Source organism: Phyllostomus discolor, chromosome 1 (genome assembly GCF_004126475.2).
Source record: "Phyllostomus discolor isolate MPI-MPIP mPhyDis1 chromosome 1, mPhyDis1.pri.v3, whole genome shotgun sequence".
In the NCBI taxonomy this organism is placed as follows: domain Eukaryota; kingdom Metazoa; phylum Chordata; class Mammalia; order Chiroptera; family Phyllostomidae; genus Phyllostomus; species Phyllostomus discolor.
This window is the reverse complement of record NC_040903.2, coordinates 150,038,681-150,057,220: the sequence shown is the minus strand read 5'-3', so window position 1 is coordinate 150,057,220 and position 18,540 is coordinate 150,038,681.

Sequence of the window (18,540 nt, the reverse complement as noted above, 5' to 3'; positions counted from 1 at the left end):
AACCTAAGCTTACTAAAATTGTTATCTGTTACTTGCTTACTTAACCTATAACAAAAACAAGGAATATTCCAATGAGGCACTGAGTAGAAACTTCATCTCTGAAAGAAGAATACTGATGACATTATTATTATAAATCTCAATATTAGGCAAGCAGAATGATGAATGTCCTTTTAAAATTGGAATCAACTATTAATTATTTTTAGATTAAAAATACACAAGCTTTCCCCAAGAATGTTTTGTTACCTGTCCAAAGCTCGCTGTGTAAATCTATGTTGCTAATTTGCCACACAAATTGATCTGCTACTCTACAAAAGCACATCAGCCTTTCACGTCACAACCAAGCCTTTTAAATCTACAAGTAACTGTGTACCTGCGAGGGGTATGTGGTCTGAAATACCCTATTAGATCTTTTCTATGAGACACTCTCCTAAATGAGTAACAATTTCAACATCTTAACAGAGTCTATATTGGTTTCCCTGGTGCCATGAGATCCTTACCAGGGAAAATGTCTCTAATCTGACCACTGACTGTAATGGTGCTTGTTTGCTTCCTGTCTAGTATTATTTACCTTTAGAAATGTTTAGTTATTGATTTTTTTAAACTTAATATTTTCTCAAATGCACTTGATACTCTCTCCCAGAGGTGTTTTTTTCCCTCCTCATTCAATTTTTCATGGGCCTTTAATCCCTTTCTCAACACTAAATAGTATACAGGAATAGTACATCTATACTTGCTATAAATTTGAAGAGCTAGATAAATGGAACCTATGTAAAAAATAGGAGCTAGGTAATTTCCTAAGTTTAACAGAGAATCCAGCCCATTCTTACTGTATTAAAAATAACATGATTATACAATCAAACCCAGAATAAAGGGTCATGTCTCCTTTAATGGAAACATAAGCAGTAGGACTTGTTCCCAATATTTGTACATATTTCTGAGAAAGTTCTTGAGTATTATCAGATATTTTAAAAGACATCTAGCCTCCAAATTTTTATTAGTCCCAACAACATAGTTTAGACTAACACTTGAATCAATCATTTGCTGAGTGCTTAGAGAACAATTGGCAAAGTAGTTAATTTATTATTCTACTGTCAAGGTTAATAGTTGCTTTCTTTTAATTATGTGTTCTCTTTTTTGAAAGGGTTTTTGTATACATTGTACATTAAAATATATTTTATTTTTATAAATATATTTAAATGGAATAGAATATTTCACAGCCAAGACATGGGCTCAGGTAATCTTGTTCAGTGAAACAGGGTATTATTTAAACAAAGAAAAATCAAGAAAGAATAAAAAGAACCAGAATTAATACATATTATCGATGCAGTTTTCTATTAATAGCTATTAATATATCCAATGCACCATGCAATATTATCGATTATTAATATAATTATATTTTTGGTTTGTCTTTGATACTGACTGCAATGACTACTAAAAAAATTTAAATCAGAAAAACTGTAATGAATGGGTATTTAAATTAAACTAAATTCAACTTAATTATTCCATATATACAATGAAGCTCTAATCAAAGCCCTAATTATCCTGTGTTGAAGAGTTAAATTTATAAAAAATCATAGGTAAATTGATAGAAATACAGAAAGTTGTTGAACACAAATTATGAACTATCAAATTATAAAAACTTGTATTTTAGCTGCTTTGGAATATCGCCCAGAAATGCCTCAAAAAGTCAAACATGAGTATCCATGGGACTCAGCGATCACATGTCTAAGAACACACTCAAGTGAGGTGAAAACGGGTTCAGACCAAAATGTGTGTGTGACTATTTATAGCAGCATTATTCATAGCAGCCACAAAGTTGAAAGAATCCAAGTGTTCATCAACTGATGTGTTACATTCATATAATTGAATATTATTCAACCATAAAAAGAATAAAATAATCAACAACCCGATTCCAGTTTTATACAAAGAAGCAAAATACCCAGAACAGCAAACACAATACTGAATGAGGAGAACAAAGAACTGATGCTGCCCAAATTCAAGACTCACTGTACAGCCATGGTAATCAAGGCAGTGTGGTGCTGGCAAAGAAAACACAGACAAATCAATAGAAAAAACTAGAAATACCAGAAATGCAATCAGCTGATCTTCAACAAGAGAGCAAAGGCAACACAATGGAGCAAAGAGAAACTCCTCAACAAATGGTGCTGGAACAACTGGATATCCATGTGCAAAAAAAAAAAAAAGAGAGAGAGAGAGAGAGAATCTAGATACAAACCTGATAGCCTTCAAAAAATTAACTCAAAATCAATCACAGACCCACATGTAACATGCAAAACTACAAAACTCATAGAAAATAAAATAGGAGAAAATCTAGATGAATGTGGGTCATCTCTTTAGAAACAACACGAAAGACACAACCCATAAAAGAAATAATTGATAAATGAGACTCCACTAAAATTAAAAATGTATATTCTGTGAAAGACAATATCAAGAGAAGTACAGGACAAACCAAAAACTGGGAGAAAATATTGCAAAAAGCTCATCTGATAAAAGACTACTACCCAAGATATACAAAGAACCCTTAAAAGTCAACAATAAGAAAACAACCTGATTTTTTTTAAAAAAATGGGACAAAGACTTTGATGTATAACCAAAGAAGATACACAGATGGCAAATAAGCAAAGGAAAAGATGCTCTACATTACATGTCATTAGGGACATGCAAATTCAAACATCAATGATATATAGCTACATACCTACTAAAATGGTCAAAATTTAAAACAATGACAATACTAAATACCTATGAGAATGTAGAGCTACAGAAGCTCTTATTCAAAGCTGCTGTGAATGCAGAATGGTACAGCCACTCTGGAAGACAGTTTGACAGTTTCTTACAATTTTAAACATAGTGTTACCACATGACACAGCAATCACTGATACTGGCCCAAAGATTTAGAAACATATCTACACAAAAATCTGCACAAGGATGTTTTTAGCAGCTTTTTCATAATTGCCAAAATTTGGAAGCAACCAAGATATCTATCAGTAGGTGAATGGATCAACTGTGGTACATCCAGACAATAGAATATTATTCATCACTAAAAAGAAATGAGCTATTAAGCCATAAAAAGACATGGAGAAAGTTTGAATGCATGTTGCTAAGTGAAAGAAGCCAATCTAAAAGAACTACATATGGTACAATTCCAACTATATGACATTCTGGAAAATAAAAGGAATGGAAGTTATTGAAGCAGGGAGATGAATAAGTGCATAGAATTTTTAGGGCAGGTGAAAATACTCTGTATGATATTATAATGATGTTATGTCATTATATATTTGTCCAAGCCCATAGAACGTATACCACCAAAAGTGAACAGCAATGTAAACTATGGACTTTCAGTGTTCATAATGTGTCGATGCAGGGTTATTCTTAGCAAAACATACTGCTACAGTGAGTGATGCTGACCACATGGGCAGCTATGCCTGTGTGGGGCAGTGGGTAAATGGGAAATCTCTGTACTTCTTTCTAAACATTGCTGTAAACCTAAAATAGATAAAAAAAATAAAAGAATAATGATACAAGCTACAATCTATGGATGGAACTTGAATATATTATGCTAAATGAAAAAAAGCCAGATACAAAGGGCCACATATAGTATGATTCCATTTATATGAAATCCCAGGATAGGCAAATTCTTAGAGACAGAAAGTGAATTAGTTGTTGCCAGGAGCTGGGAATAGGGAAGAATTGGGATTGACTGCTGATGGAAGTAGGGTTTCTTTGTGGGATAATAAACATATTCTGGAATTAGATAGTGGTGATGGTTACATAACTTTATTCATATACTCAAACCCATTGAATTGTATGTTTTTAAAGAATTACGATATGTGAATTATATCTGAACTTAAAAATTGTATGAGGAAAAACATTTTTTATAGACAAGAAAAATTAAGTAGAACATAACCAATGTACATGATAATAAATCACTTGATTCTGGTCATCATATTTCACCCTAAAAATGGCCTCAATGGCAACAATAATCTGTGTGTACAGAAGCAGCCTCTGACAAACAGCCTCCAAGTCCAAACAGCTCTTCCAACATAGAAAGTGGAGCCTTAGGGAAAGGACTGACAGGGATGAGAGGAAGAGAATGCTAGGTTTTAAGCAGGCAAAGAGAAAATAGTATTGTACTTCACAAGCATTTTGGAGACTTTGGCTGCCAAATCATTAGGAGATTGCTAAAGTAGAAATATGAACTTAGAACAGGTTGGAGAAGAGGGACTGAAGTACCCATCTAAATATGGATGTTAGTTTAGAGCCCAACACATGTTGTTCTTTCCCAGACTCCTGTGTCTGAACGTCAGCCTCTCCCAGATGCATTTTTCCAAACCACAAAACATATAAGAGGGGAAAGAAAATGAATTGTCAGTCAGTCACGAGGGTGAGCACAGTTGGGGTGTTCATAGTAGCTCATAGAACATTTCACCTTTTCAGTGCAGCATCTTGATACTGCCAACCCTATTTTGTGCCCTCTTTAGGCTGAACCTTCTGTTTCCACCAGCACCTCAGAGAATGAGATCCCAATTCCTTCGTGCAGGAGAGTGACTTGTCGAAATTTATCTGGAATCCCAGGCAATGTCAGTATACCAAAATGGATGCATTTAGCGTTAAGTACCTTACCAGCAATTTCCCTTTTGCGCATTGGAATGTGATAAAGCATTAGAGCTGTCCTCTTTGCAGTGAAATGTAATCCTGCACAGGCTGCAAGGGAATAGATAGGGGAGAACTTCTTGCTGCCATTTGTCCCAGTAATTGACCAGCAGAGAACAATAAAGCAGTATTCCTCAATATCAGTATCCTATTGGAAGCATCCTGCCCTTCCTCTTACACATTTTATAAATTGGAAGGCTAGTAGGACAAGCACACTTCTCCATTAAGTGGATGAATTTGGCCCCTGCAACATAAGCAACAGCAGCAAAGTACCTACAAACAACAAAGAAGAGATCCATTTCCATTGCTTCCGAGAACTTGTGGGCCTCTTAGGGTGAAAGTAATCTTCTCATGGTACATCTTAAGGTAATACCTACATGGGCTCTAATACCTACATTTATTCCATTCTGGTAAGAAGCATCTCCAGCTAACTTTCTGTCCAAATAATTCCCAAACTTTATTAAATTAAATAATCTGATGAAAAGTAGAAGGATTCTATTGCCAAAAGAATACTATGGCAAACAGAGGACTGAGGAATTTACCCAGGACTTCTTCTTGCATGTTAGAAATGCGTCATGCACACCTACTGTAAGGGATCCTCTTAATCTGAAAAGCATAACCTAACACATCATTTCACATGAAAGAGGGTCTCATGACATAGTCATTTTTGGCCTAAATCATTGCTCAGTTACAATAGTTGCATGGAAGTAAAAAACCTTTTTTTCTAGATAGTCTAGCTGGTTTCCCTGCCTCAATTCCTCTTTCCCTCTGCTCTCTCTGGACCCAGTGTGACACTTTTTTAAAGCGTTGCAAAATGTCAATACACAAACAAAGGAGACCAGAAGCAAACCCCTGCTATCACAGAATCTTGTTGTATAAACTGGGAAACACTGACATGTAATGAAACCTTAGTCCCTTTTCCCCCTCTCCTTTGTAAATGATTTGCTTCCCCCTCCTTCTTCATGTATAAATAAACAGAAAAGTGTCTGTATATTTGGTATTCTTTTCTCCTTTGGTCTTCATAATCAAGGGCTATTACAGCAATAGATCTTATCTGTGCAGCGGCAGTCCCTCTGCACCTTCAGTTCGGATTTTTGTTTATGCTTGGCTGCCATTGTGGCTGTTCCTGATAGTTTTAGGTCAGCCATGACAGACTATGGGTGACACTAAATAAACAAGCTGGGAGTCTGGGACCAGCCAGGAAGGAGTGGTACTAGGGCTCACAGTTTGATTTTCCTTGATTAATCACCCTTTTTATTTAGAATAACTTATTGTGTACAGTACCTGCTTGTCTGGCTAAGCGAATCACATTATCAACAGGCAAGAACATAGAAATCCTCATAAACAAAGAGAAACAAGGAAGACAAGTACAGCTTATTCAACTGCAAAGTGAAGCTGCCAGCTCTAGGAGCATGATCAGGGCTGTTTATTTATTTTCTTAAATAGCGTAGGACTCTTTCTTCTGCTGCTTGTTATCCTGCTTTGACCTAAGTAACCTTGTCAAGCTACCTCCTAGGTTGCCCAGATCGCCACAACCAGCAAACTAATCATTTTGAATGATAAGAAAGGGCTTGATTCCTGGTGATCAGTGTCTCAGTATCCATATTGGCTCTCTAGAAGCACTGCTGGTGTGTGTGTGTGTGTGTGTGTGTGTGTGTGTGTGTGTGTGTTGAAGAGGTTGCCAAATAAAGTCCCACTTTATTATATTTTCTGCTCTGCAACTTGGTTCAGAATCATCCTCAGTTCCTACTGTGTGTCAAGCTTTGTAGTATTCTTTGTAAAAATCATCATTATTCATTAATTTTCTCAAATCATCCTTATAAATTAAGCAAAGTATAGATGACTTGTATAGATGAGTACAAGCATTTGGGAAGAAAGCAATTTACCCCTCAAATTCCACATAGCTTAAAGGCATGACTGTCATGAACACAGAGAATCCTCCAGTTCAAGTTCAGCAGGTAAACAGAAGATCCTAGGAATTGTCCACATTGCAATAATAACAGTAAGAATAATGGAATTTAGAAAAGTATACAAATAATTAGATCAAAAAAGAAATATCAAATGCTATATGCAGAGAATTCATGGGCAAATATTAGTAAAACACCTTACTGGTAATTAAAGAGAGATAAATATTAATATTTTAAAATATAATTTTTATCATTCATATACAGAGTCCTTTTTTTAAATTAAGGGTTGTCCATGTGAGACTACCATGTGCTGGGTTTTCTTATACACTAAATTCTCCTGCTGCCAGTGGAAAATAAATTTTTATAATATTTCTGGAAAAATAGAATTTCAATGGTCACCACTACATTCTAAGCCAGCTAGGGTGGCGGTGGATTAAAGAATCACTTGGGACCTTTAAAAAAATTAAAAACAGGTTCTGATTGATCAAGTCTGAGTGGAGACTGAAATTCTTTATTGCTAACAGACTTCCAGGCAAGGAACTTGCTGCAGGTCTAGGGACTGTTGTCTAAATTGCAAAGTGTTAGGTTTCTCAATAAGAGGTATTTCCCCTTAGGACCTGCGCTAAAGAAGTGGGTGTGGCAGGTAGGCAATAATACCACACATGTCATTACCCTAGTATGTGACACTGAAAGAAAAGAATGACCCAAAGATAAGGCCAATGCCTTAAGCCTAGAGGTTTCCTACAAAGATGGTAAGTTCTATTTGGATGTCTTATTCAGGAGGTTTTTATGGTGTAATCATGTACATACATGTAAAAACCATGGGGACATGCAAGCTTGGCACTTCAGGAAAGTTCACAGTAGAAGCATATTAGGTTGAGCCATATGAAACTGCCAATAGCCAGCCACTTTAACCTATAAAAATGGCATGTCATATGGTTCAACTTAATAAATTTATTCATTTTCATGGAGGTAACAACTGAGTGTTTGGAAGTATACAACATTAGTAAAACTAAGCATGAAGACCGAGGTGCTGACTGATCCTTGGGAAATGTCTGCACTTAGAGGATGAGCAGTGAGGGCTGCTGTAATCAGATGGAGTGGCATAGGACAGAAATTCATTTTCTCATAGTTCCGAAGGCTAGAAGTCTGGGATCAAGATGTCAGCAGGTATGGTTTCTTTGGAGGCCTCTCTCCTTGGGTTATAGATGACCATTTTCTCCCTCTGTCTTCATATGTCTTCCCTCCGTACATGTCTGTGTCTTAATTTCCTCTTCTCAAAGACACAACTCATATGGCATTAGACCCAACCCTAAGAACCTTATTTTAACTCATTTACCCGATTAAAGACCCTGTCTCCAAATTTAGCCATATTCTGAGGTTTGGGGAGTTAAGGCTTCAATGAATTTGGGGGTACAAAGATTAGTCCATAAGAGAGACTGACAAAGAATTTTTAAAAAGATAGAAGAAATCAGCATTGCGTTCTCAGAATCATAGAGAAGCAAAATTTCAACAGTGAACCCCAGAAACAAGAAAGCAATGGGAGGGTGGTGGGTGAGTTGATGGATTTGTAATTTGGAGGTCTTTGCTAATATTTGAAAAAGCAGTTTGAATGATAAAATTGGGGGTTGAACTTAGAATAGAAAAGGGAAGAAATCAAGACAATACAAAAAGCTTAAAGAGGTCCATTGAACCAAGTAAAACAAACAAAAACCTTTGAGCAGTCTTTGATCCAGCCCTGCTATGACTTACAACTCCCTTTCTCTTCCACTGAGGCACATCTTTGCTTCTCCAAGAAGAGCCCAAGTCTCAGTACCTTAAACCATGTGGTCCTAAGTTCTATGACCATTTCTATCCTATCCTCTGAACATTCTGCTACCTTTAGGATAAAGTGTACAGTGGGAATCACTGACAAATAATTCCCCTGCAGTTGGTGAAGTTTCCCAAAGACTATCAGCTTCAAAGAAAGGAAGGAAATGTCTCAAAATTTGCCTGGGACAAAGAGTCACAGTGAGACATACAAGTTCCTTTGATGAATATGTGAAATCATCTCCACAGCATCTTGAGGCAAGGTCATGCAATTACCCACACCTCTCTGGCAGATCTCCCTCCTGGCAGATATCAGGAGAGAGGAAGTAAATTTAACTCAAATAAAAATATTTCAGTCACTGTAATATAAAACTTTCTTTAGTTTAAACATTCAGTTCACTCACTAATAACTAACTCTGTTGACCTTAAACAAATATCTAGATATTTCTTCTGCAAAATGGGCTTATTTTGGAACAACAACAAAAAATACTTGCAATTTGGGACATGTGGTCTGATGGTGAAACATGCTAAAGTCCACAGAAACAAAGGAGATAAATGCTCTTTTGTGAACCTTGGAGGGGCTTTCATACACAAAGAGTCCCTTGGAGAAAACTAAGTTCAAAGTGTAGTGACTTCATTGGCTGAGCTACTTCTCAGCCACAAGGAATCTCTGATTTCTCCTGCTGAGGCAGTAAAGTAGTGTCACTTCCCATTGGAGGTGAAAGGTAGTCTCTTCCTGTTGGGATCCGTATTGTGTGTTGAATAATAACATCTGCATGAGAGTTCTCTCTTTTAGCAACTTAATTCCATTTTAAATGAGGCTGGGTTTTTTTTTAATTAATTTTCACAAGTCTTAATCAAGATCCACGCAAGTCCTTTCCTTTGGAGATCTAGCCACTTGAAGATTTTGTGACTTTCTTCCTTCTCTACTCAAAATGGTGTCTGGGTATATGATGGAGGAAGAAGCTTACCAGGTCATTGTAGCAGTGGATCGAAGGATCGAAGTGGATTGAATACTGCTGGTAATTCTGATGGTATTTCTGCCATCACATCTCTTTTTCACCTGGCTGCTACTCTCCTGCTAGCATTCAGGTCTGAAGTCAGTAGCTGATTTCCTTGATGTGTGGCCCATCCCAACATGATGGGGACTTGTTGGTGACCCCATGACTTCTACTGTTGAAATGACAGAGGAACCCAGCACTTGGCCCTGCTCTGACTGACCCAGCAAAGCAGATACATGGGAGGCTACTAAGTCTCATCTCTGCCCCCACTAGGATATATAAGCTCAGCAAGAGGAGAGTTCTATCATCAGATTTGACTCATTGCTATACTCCCAGTGCTTAGTGCAGTCTCTAACAAATAGTCATAACTCTGTAATATTAGGGATAAGCAAATTTTCTAGGCGTGGTTTTTGTCATGCAAAGAAAGAAAACCCTTTTCTTACTCATTTTTCTTCTTACCTAGATGCAAATATATTTGTAAAAATCCTTATTTGAATATTAGAAATTGAATGTTAACTCCCCTTTTTCCACTTTGTATTGCTTCACAAATGAGCTGACTGCTCCCCTCCTTCCTCTCTCCCCACCCTCCCATAGAGGGAGACGTTCCCTCAACCCATGGAGCCAAGGCCATTCAAAACATATTACTCACACTCACACATATTTTGTGGCCCCTAATCTGATAAAGAAGGAGGGTGCTTTCCAAAAATGTTGGATTTCATGTCTTTTATAGCCAGCTGGAAGTAAAGTATCATAAAAAATAAAGTCCACAAAATGCAAACACCCTTGTTAGGAGGCAACTCTTCTTTCCCACAGATGTATTCCTATGGTGGAGTTCAAAGAACGTAACTCTGATTCCTTTGCTTCCCCTTTGTTTCACCAGCAAAAAAGGGGGGAAAGTTACTTATCAGAATAGTAAGGTTGATATGACCCTGCCTCTCCCCTTGCCTCAAGGGAGCAGGCCTTTCCACCCTCATAGATCATTGTCACCTGCGACTGGTAAAGCCCATTGCATTCCTGGAGTTAGCCCAGCCAGCCCATCTGAATGCACTCTAAGGTACATTATTCGAGTTCTATAAGTAATAAAGGTGATCTTTCAGCACTCCATTAGCTCACTGCTGATTTATTTCTTGATTAATTCAGAATTTGGGCAAGGAAGAGAGCATTATTTACTGCACTGCCTCAGAAACCCACCAAATTGGAATGCTCTCTTCAGCCTAGATCTATCAGTAGATACTTAGTCATTATATAATAAAAATCCAAAGTGTGCATAGTATGGACGAAATAGATGCTTGGTCTGAACCATTTAACATGTCATAGAGTGCAGGAGATAACAGAACTCCAGCATTCTGATGCCAACCTGTCTGTCCCACTTGTTTGCTTTCATTTTGATCTGGGCCACTTACCTTGTCAAGATTTTTTTTAAAACATTCAAGTACTTTCTTGATTAACCAGTTCCATTTTTTAAAATATTAGCATCATAAAATTCTTCATTGGCTAACAGTAATGCAGTTGGAGGACTCTCCACTGAGAAATAGAGAAGCTTACTTAGTTCACATCTTAGTCCCTTCTCCGCACTCCATTGCCTCAGCTGTAAACCAGGCAGGTGGACTAGATGTGCTCCAACACCATTCAGTACCTTTTCTAGACAATTCATCCTTTTTATCTCATAAAATGAAAAGACAGTAGTCTCAGGCAGAGGACAGAGGTAGTTGATCAGCAGTCATGTAACCTGTCATAAAGTCACCTCTAAATTAAAGTCACTTCTAAACCCTATTCTTCTAATCTTAGTAAAATTACCTTAGAATTGCTTCACAGATAATATTCATCAACCAGTTGAGTGACAACTTTTTGCTTCCAAAATATATTTCAACAGTGATGCTTTTTTAAAAAAAGGAATGCTGGCCAGACTAGCTGACACCAGGATAGTTTAATTAGTTACGCATTTGCCTCCTCTCCAGGTCCAATAAATATGCATTCATCAGCACAGCTGCATCTCAGCATGCACATTTAAATTAAAGAGGCTTCCTCAGAGGCTGGGGCAATCCTGGCATCTCTTCACTTTGCCAGAAGCCACATCAAATCCTGAATCAGTTGTCTTCTTAGAATTTCCTCATAGGTGTCTTCTTATGACAGTCAATAATGTGTTGCCAGATTAAAATTTTACATTGTTGTTTAATTACCTAGGAATTATTTTTAAAATGAAATCATAGTATCTAATTCTTTAATGAAATCAAACAATTTATTTTTTTCCTCTTAAATAGATGTACATCAATGACACTTAATATAAAAGACTCAAGATTATTGCACCATGCTTTTTCTTTTATCTTTACTGTTGCTTTTCTAGGATAAAACATTGTAATTGAAAGTGAAATTAACTAAACCCAAAGATCCCTTTTTGGTACCTTAAGATCCAAATGTAAGTTATCCTAGCTAATAGACATCTATTCAAAATGACATGCTATTTCCTGAATGGTAACATTTTTAAATGATGTAGGTATTTTCTTCCCAATCAGAAATCCCTAGCTAACAGGACAAAAGGGCATTTTATATAGGTTCTGACCAGTGCTGTGTCAGTCTCTGAACATTCATCCACAGCTTGCACCTGACATGAGCAATGACGGATGAGGATGAGCCGACTTGCTGTTTGCTCTCCCCTACAGAGAGGGCGGGCTTCCTTCCTTTCAGAGAGCCAGAGGGAAAGGATGGGAAGGAGATGGATGGGCATTCAAGAGGTACCAGCAGGGGTAATGTATGTGGACAAGCATCAGTGGCCCCTGTCACCATGTGGAATCAGGCCAGGAGGCTTCAAACCTGCATCACATCTCCCAGGACTGGTCCTCACTTTCTGGACCCAGATCAGAAAAGACCTGTCTTAACCAAGTGCAAGTCACCTTCCTGAGAGCCACCCATATTGAGACTTTGCAGACTGGCACAAAGTTACAACTGCCACCATCCCCACATGAACAGGGGAATCCACACAATCTAAAGACAGCCCTAGGGTGAATGACACAGGGAGGAATGGCAGGACAGGGAGGTGGGGAGAAAGAAGGGGAAGTGAAAAGAGACAGTGAAGGAGATCTCACATTTTCCTCCTCCTGTTCATTTCTTTAAATAACAAGAAGGTTAATGGCTTCTTCAGTCCCAAAATATACCTATGCCTGCCAGGTTCCTGAAGGTTAATTGCTGCTGCTGGGGGAGCTGCCCTGATTTGTTCTGTCTTTTAATGACCTTCCTATAGGCAAATGCCAGAAGAGGCCTGCCTGCAGGTGTGTTGCATGCACTTGCGCCCACGACCCTTCCCAGGGAAATGTTGAACATGAGGCTGAGTTCCTGGAAAAGTTTACCAGTGATTGGCAGTGATTTATATTCAGTGGCAAGTGTTGCACGACAATTTCACATTTTCATCTGTCTTATAAGCTTCTTCAGTGGAGTTTTCAATTATTATATGTCAAGTGTTCTTTTCCTGTCACCTTGAAGTTCCTGTATACTCCACAACAAGCTCCTGTAATTCAATTTATGCTTTTGAGAGACTGACAAGAGAAGTGAGTGGCATCAGACAGCCAAGTCCTAGTCCACAGCCACACTGTTCCATTTCCCTCAGGAACGACGGCTATATTTCCAGATCCAAAAATTGAGACCCACTGACATGTGTCTGAAACAGAAAATTCCAGGACATGGAATGGCCATAACTTTTTTTGTAACAAACTACTTTCTAGTAACTCAGTGATTAAACTGACCTTTAGTAGGCCAATTTCCTAACCTGAAAGTGAATGTTAAAAATGTATGCATTGCTATTTTTTTGAGATGAAGGTACTAACTCTTACCAAGTGTAGGGTTAGTTTAGCCACTCATTTTTACTAGTGATATCTGAAGGGTTCTTTGCTTTCCTTTAAAGCAGTTCTCACCTACACGGCCCTCCCCCGTCTTCTTAACCGACAGTGAAACACACTCATATACCACTGTGCTCCTCCCACACTATTCCTTGCTTTAAGTAAATAGAGAGGTAGGCAGCCACCTCTGTGGTATATTTAAAATTAGGGATAAGACCTCCCTGTGGTGGCCGCAGTAGGCTGGAGGGCTGCCCCGATTATCAGTCTAGCTTCATTTCTTTGGTTCTGGAAGGGGTTTCTATCTTCTTGAGGTCCTCTTCTATTTGGTAATAAAATTAGTAGGAGCTACATGCCTTATTCACTGTGTAAATGTGGTGTGGAAAAGAAAGCAAACACGACAGCAGATTTTGTGTAGAAATATTTGATGTTTGAATCCCAGCTCTGTAACTGTGAAGTGGGATCAGGTGCTTTGCTTCCTTATGCTCCAGTTTAGTCATCTGTATAAAATGTAATTAATGCTCACTACCCCACATATGTCCCTGAATGATCATAAGGGTCAAGGAGATATTTTATACAGAAATGCTTTGTAAACTATAAAGACACTATCAACTCAATACATTATCATTACTGATTAATGTCTTTGGGGAGATCAAATAATAGCTCAGTTAAATCAAATGCAAGATCCAGAAAAAGTGCCTGGACTAAGGCAGGTAGGTCAAGGCTGAAGAATATTGGGCATGGTGAGGGGAAGAGAAGTATAGACAAAGAGTGAGGCATTGAGAGTAACCTTTAGAACTATTTATTAAATATTTACACCTTTTCCACACACATGGAAGGACCTCATTTCCCTGCCCAACTGAAAATAGAGAGGTCATGTTATTTGCTTTGCAATGAAATATTAGCAAAAAAAAAAAAAAAAAAGAAGAAGAAAAGAAAAAAAGAAAAGAAAAAGAAGTGTGTTTATCAACAGGAGACCTCTATCTACTTGGTCCTTACAAGGCTATGATTGGCAGAAATCCCTGGAGAACAAATAAGAAATCAACTTCTGTTGTGTTGTTTGCTGAGATTTTAGGATCATTTACTAGCCTGTTGTGCTGGTATAGTTTAAAAATAACTTTGTGTACTATCTGCCTAGATTTGACCTTGTCAATGCTATACTTTACCTCCTCTTTAAGGGAAAGGGAACATGTAATGGTTTTCTATGGATAATTTACATTCGATAATCATGATTCAGGATTGGTCTAATTAGCAAGTTGTCTTTGGTTTATTGAAAAGGGCAGAAGCAAATGCACCATGGCTCAAGGTTTTTGTCCAGTTTTGTTTGTTTATTGTTTGTTTGCTTTTCTCAACATTTGGCAGCTTATCCTGATGCAAATGTTGAGAGATTTCTGTGCAGGAAGAGCTACTTCTGGAATCTGGCAAATGAGTACTAAGCAAATTCTGGAGGGACCTTAATGTGGAGAGTTCAATTCAGTGAGTTTGCATGAAAAGGAAGTTTGAAGAAATGTTAGAAAGAATGAAAAAGGTAAAGTTTAGTAGCACAAAGAAGGAGAAAATTTAGGAAGAACAAAAAGCAAATTTCTAGCTCCAAAAGAGCCGCTTCTGCTCTTAGCCAGAGGTGGGAGAGCCAACTGAATGGAGGCTATTTGAGGCCATTTCCGTTATGTCTCAGTTTGAAGTCTCTGGGTATAACCAACCAAAACCACTTTAATTTTTTTCAACAAAACTACTCTAATTTAAACAGAAAACAAAATTCATTGCAAGGATATTGAATAGCTCACAGCACCTTAAAGAAAGCTATAGAAAGACTTGGCAAGCATAAGAGCCAAAGCAACATTGGTGGTCCAAGGAGTGGGGACAAATGGACAGTATCCTTGAGATAAATAAGCTCTTGCCATTTCTCAGCTTTTGCCACTCTCCTTAGGTCCAATTCCAGGAAAAGGGGTGCAATCATGGGCTTTTGCCTAGGCCAGAAAGGGTTGGGGCAACTTGATTGTCAGATTTTATGCAGCATGGCAAAAATGAGGTGATGATATAGGAGAAATGAATGCTGAGTGGTCAAAAAATTTCACCAAAACTCGTAAGAAAAATATATTGAAGGAAGCATAAGCCTGAATTTAAATTTGGTTGATGAAATAACTTGAAGCTATAGTAGGTAAACTGCACATGGAAACGGCAATCCCTAAATAATTCTTATAGAAGATGATCCTTGCTTTTGCATACAGGACATACACACACAGAAAGGAAAGCGGAGGTAAAAAAACAATAGTCAGGTAACAGATTACTGGAATAGTACATGTGCATATGAAGTAGTCACTTCCTGTGAGACACTGACTTTTCAAAAGAAGAAAGGATTGCCCTGGCTGGCACAGCTCAGTGGATTGAGCTCGGGCTGCAAACCAAGCATCGCAAGTTCAATTCCCAGTCAGGGCACATGCCTAGGTTGCAGGCCACAGCCCCCAGCAACCGCACATTGATGTTTCTCTCTCTCTCTCTCTCTCTCTCCTTCCCTTCCCTCTCTAAAAATAAATAAATAAAATCTTTAAAAAATGCAATTTAAAAAAAAAAGTCAACTTTAAAAAAAAAAAAGAAGAAGAAAGGATGAATCTGAACCCTCAAAAAAATTGTCAGGGGGTATGATAGACCTTATTTGGGAATTGAAAGAAAGGGGAATTCAAGAAAACTCATGCAGCAGCAAGACAGTCAAATTGTGAAGAAAAGTGTAATGCTAAGTAGACAGTGGTAATTAAAAATGATTCTCAGTCAACAATTTTGAATAAATGCAGCACACTAATTTTAAGATTCCTGCAAGTGATTAATCTTTTCTCTACATGATAAATTGAATTGAATTTTTATGTTTCAACTAAGTGAATGCTGATGGGTCCAAAATCTCCTTTTGGATTCATTTTTAAAAATTCTTTGCCTCTCTTTTTTCAATTCATCATCGTAAGAAATGTTCTTCAGATTGTGGTGAGTTCTAAATGGATTGCTTGTTTTAAATAGCTCTCTCATTTCCTTTGGGGAAGGAATTGTACTTTTAAGAAAGCCTGTTTTGAGGCATAATTTGAGATCATGATTCAGGGCCCCACTTATATTTTCAGACAGGAATATGAAATGAGACACCCACAGTACCTGAAAAGAGTTAGAATTTTGTTATTTCATTTGCACTGTGCATGTAAATGTGGGGAACACACGTGCACAGTCATGAGCCTTCAAAGACAGTCATACAAAGGGCAATTATGGGGAAAAGTGTGAGAAATGAAGCTCTGAAGGCACAGAATATGTCCTTATAAGGAGAGAAGCTATGGCAAGGAGGAAGTGAGACCTTAGACTGACAGACAGTAAAGTGGGAGGATGGAGGTTTTCAAGGTTAATAACTTAATAAATTATAAATACCCAAAAACAGAAAAAAAGAAGATATATATTCCTATTGAAGAACTCTATACTCAGAAAGAAGAATGTTATTTTACTTAACACAACTCCTACAGAGAAAAGACTTTAGAGTCTAAGCATTATGTTTGAAATATACCTCCCTTTAAAAGTAATGAGTTCCAAGTTCAGCTGGTTTTGCATACCTCCCCCTAGCCCTAGAGAGGAATGACCTAAAGATTGGACTGTAGGGAGAGATCTTTATTGGGAACTTACAGAAACGTATCTTCAGAACCAAAGTATTTTGTAGTTTAAATGGACTATATATGAATCCCTGAGGCTTAAGATTCTAAAAGAAATTCTGACTTTTGGGGCAGGTTTGGAAGTCTTTTTGTTTCTAATGTTCACTTATAAAACTGGTGACCAGCTGTTCTCCTGGTCTGGTCCTTGCCAAGAGCAGAACAATAAGAAAGGACCTAAATCTTAAAAATAAGGTTGTTTAACCATAAGGAAAGACTTCCTGCTTTGATTCAGTGGGGGGAGAAAAACACACTATGGTTCAAAAACACAGATTTGGCAAAGCTTTGTCACTATCAGATTAAAAAGGGAAAGTTATGTAAAGTAGATGAGTTCTAGTTTCCTCTTTTTTAGATAAATGGCATTGAACTAGATTGTCATCCATGTCACTTCTACAGTTATTGGCAGAGCTGTGTCTAAAATTCATTCTTCTAGATGCCATCTACTTCCTTAACCCACCATCCATTTCCAACCTATGTAATAAAATGCTTAATATAGACTGGGGAAAAGAGATATGATAATGGGAAACAGTTGATTTCAACAGACAAGGTTCTTCCTTACTATCAAGCCAAATCAAGGAAATCATTCAAGAAAACCTTGAGGGTGCTAAAACTAGTACCTAACTTTTACCTGGAAAAGCTTAAGGATGAGTGGCTGACTTCAGCTGCCTCCATGAACAGGGTGAGGACAAGAGCCACAGTGGATGCGAGCTACAATGGAGGCAGGCTACACTTTTATCAACAACAGGTAAGAGTGCTTATTTCTCATCAGTGGCATATACAGTAGTAGACCTTGAGTATTTGAAAGAAATCTGCCCAGTAGACCTGAGACTGACAACCTCTGTGAGTGGTGTACTACCAGAAGCATGATGCAGGAATGGTATTCAGGTGTATCACCTGTACCAAGGAATGGTTGAACAGAAGGTCCCTGTCAGCAATCTCAAAAGAACAACAAAGTATTTCATAAAACAAAGAACCATGGCTTTGCCATGGGCCACACATAAGACCCCAATTCATATTGCAATAAGAACAGCCTCATTAGAACTTGATATTTCTTGTAATCATCCTTCTTTCTTGGACCAAATTTTTGAGAATGTGGAAAATCATCTAAAATTTAGAAAGTAGGTAAAGTAACAAAGAAAGGAGAAAGTAACAAAGAAGCAGGGAAGGGAGGAAGGGAGGAAGGGAAGAAGGGAGGAAGGGAGGAAGGAAGGAAGGAAGGAAGGAAGGAAGGAAGGAAGGAAGGAAGGGAGGAAGGAAGGAAGGGAGGAAGGAAGAGAAGGGAAGGGAGGGAGAGAGGGAGGGAAGAAATGAAAGAAAAAAAAAGAAGAAAGTGGCCATTGTCACGTTCCACACTACAGACTTAATGTGGGTCAAACCTGAGCTGCAATAGGAAAAGAAGAGATCTGGGATTAGGTGAGAGATTAAAATTTTGATATTCAAAATTCAAAATTGGACATAATTATTTTTAAATGTTGTAGTAGATTAGTCAGAAATTATTCACCTCCCTCTGCCTCCTGGAGGAGTATATTTTGCTGTTTACTTAAGTGTGTAAGTTGGAAGTGACTATGTGAATGTTCTTTAGATTAAAGAACATTCTGAAGATCTTTAGATTAAAACATGACTGTTTTTTTACAAACCCTATGGGAGCTCCCGA